Raw genomic sequence first — 2479 nt, forward strand, 5'->3', positions numbered from 1 at the left:
TCTTTCCCTCAACTCTCCTGTCTTCTGCAGACACACAGCACTGCTGAATGCCACAGTAATGTCAAAGACTGACAAGTGCACTGACTGTAGAGTGAAAATCCCTGCTGATTCTCTGCTGAACCGAGTTATCCTCCTATCAAACCTTATGTCTATGAAGATATCTATCAAGTTTTTGTGTAGTTCTAGTTTCCTCTGCAAATTCATAGGTCATATGGAGCAGTGAATCATAGCAGCTCAGCACGTGGCCTTCTTTTGTGTAGTTCTAGTTTCCTCTGCAAATTCATAGGTCATATGGAGCAGTGAATCATAGCAGCTCAGCACGTGGCCTTCCACCTTCATGGACTACACTCTTTCTGCTTGGATTCAGTCTGGCTTTCTCTGCAAGCTTTCTGCTGTTTGAACCCTCGTGCTTCATTTGATTTTCTGGCTTCTGGGGATGAATTTGGCTCTTTGTGTACTGCATTCCCTGGGGAATCTGATCTTTAGGAGATACTGGGCATGCTTGAAGAATAGCTTGGGGGCTAAATTCTTCAGAGGAGCAGAGAGTTTCTAGCTTTGGTAAGGTGACACGCCAATTTCATACAAAATCCTGAAGTACTACTTCAAAGCTAAAAGAAGAATGAGTTGAAGCAGCCAAAGAATTTTTGCGTTTCCAACATGGCAAATGAGCAGGAAAGTGATTTTCAGGTGCACAGATGTGGACGTAAGTAAATACTGGTCTTTCAAGGATGTGGTATCTTAGACAAAGTAGTAGCTCCCAGGTCCAATTGTGTAAACCTTCTACTTGTTGTGTTGGTCATAGAGTTTCAGAGGAGCAGAGGGTTCACTTGGAGGTAGTTTCCCTGGCTAGCTGTGGGACCTTGTTGGGTAGGAGAGAGGCAGAATGCACAGCTACACTAGAAAAAGACACCCACAATTCTTATAGGCAGATTGTAGGAGTGAAGGGGATCCTTTTCTTGGGGCATGCTTTTGACATACAGAAAATTCCCAGTATTTAGCTGCAGCTTTTAAAAATATTTTTTATTTCCTGAAGACCACTTCAGGGTGCTTAGCTGCTTTTCTAAATGCACCACGTTGATACTTCTGCACAGAAGCTTCACTGCTTCGTTCAGTTTAATTCCTTGTATGAATCAACATTGTTAATTTGCTGTCCTATCGTTATAACATACGCCAGTGCTTGTACAGTGGAGTCTGGATTTAGCACAGCTTTTTCACCATAAGTAGTGCCCTGAATGCGGTTGTGAATTCGCATCTTATTTTCTGCAGGTTTTTCTCTTTGCTCCACTCTCCACCAACCTGCAGCTACTCTGGCCACCCCATCTGAGCAGTTGTTACTCCAGCTTCTCATAGCCCAGGCAGCTGCTGCTGCTGTGGCCTTGCCCAGAGACTGAATAGGTCGTACTGGCTGTGTGTATTTGTCTGTCACTATGGCAGCTGTTTTGATACTCAGAAGTGGGACCACATGGGGTCTCTCCAGTGGGTCTCTAGAACATCTAAGTATCTAAATACCAGTGATCATCTGGCTGCAGAGTGAACACTTGCATATTCTGGGTTTATATCTACACAAGTAACCTGTTTATTTGTTTTCCTCCATTTTTGATAGGTGAAATTCATTCATATTTATGATGTGTGTTCCCAAGTACCCATGCCCAGTGTTCTTTACTACTTAGAAGTCAAATAATGTTTTTCACAGTGCAGTCCAAAGGTGTTGCTTGGGCTTCCTTTAAGTTGGTGTATTGGGCTTAGACTTGTATATTGAATTGATGTGATGAATCACATGGACCCCAGGGCAGGTCTAACTGATGTCAAATATAAGTTCTTGGTATGTAGTTTAGGTACTTAATTTTTTTCTGGTGTAAGTCTAGGAATGTATATACAAACTCCTTTGCTCTGCCTTTTATACATAGATTAAAAAGGCTAATGGCATAACAGTTAATGTCAGAAGTCACCTATTTTAAAACCTTACATACAGTTTCTCATTTGAGCATTTTCTGTGCTGAAATTTTCTATTCTGGATGCCCACATCAGCCCACTTCAGTCTCCTTGCTTTTTTTTTTTGTTTGTTTGTTTTGTTTTGTTTAAAGTTCCTATTCTTTCCAGAATAAAAGAAGGCAAAGTACATTTTGTGTGTTCTTGTATGTTTGATAAGCTCCATCACACTGTTCTTTAGCCTCAATCTAAAATTTTTGTGGAATCATTATCTTTTGCTATTCCAATGAAAATCCATTGGGAAAAAGACTGACAAATCTATTTTTTCACTTGATAAGTAGACATTTCGTAGTAACTAAGTTTCCTGAAGTTATTGTCTGTACAGCCCATGCCAAACACAAAACTGCAGGGGTTGAGCAAAGTCTTGTTGAGGATTACTCTCCATATATTTGTAGGCTACTGCAGCATCAAGTGTTGGAAATTCAAACACATGCCTCCTCTGGGCACAGTGCAGGCCAGCAAGGCAGAAAGTGAGGAGGTGCTTTTGGGG

Source organism: Chaetura pelagica, unplaced genomic scaffold (genome assembly GCF_000747805.2).
Source record: "Chaetura pelagica isolate M959 unplaced genomic scaffold, ChaPel_1.0 scaffold153, whole genome shotgun sequence".
Classification (NCBI taxonomy): domain Eukaryota; kingdom Metazoa; phylum Chordata; class Aves; order Apodiformes; family Apodidae; genus Chaetura; species Chaetura pelagica.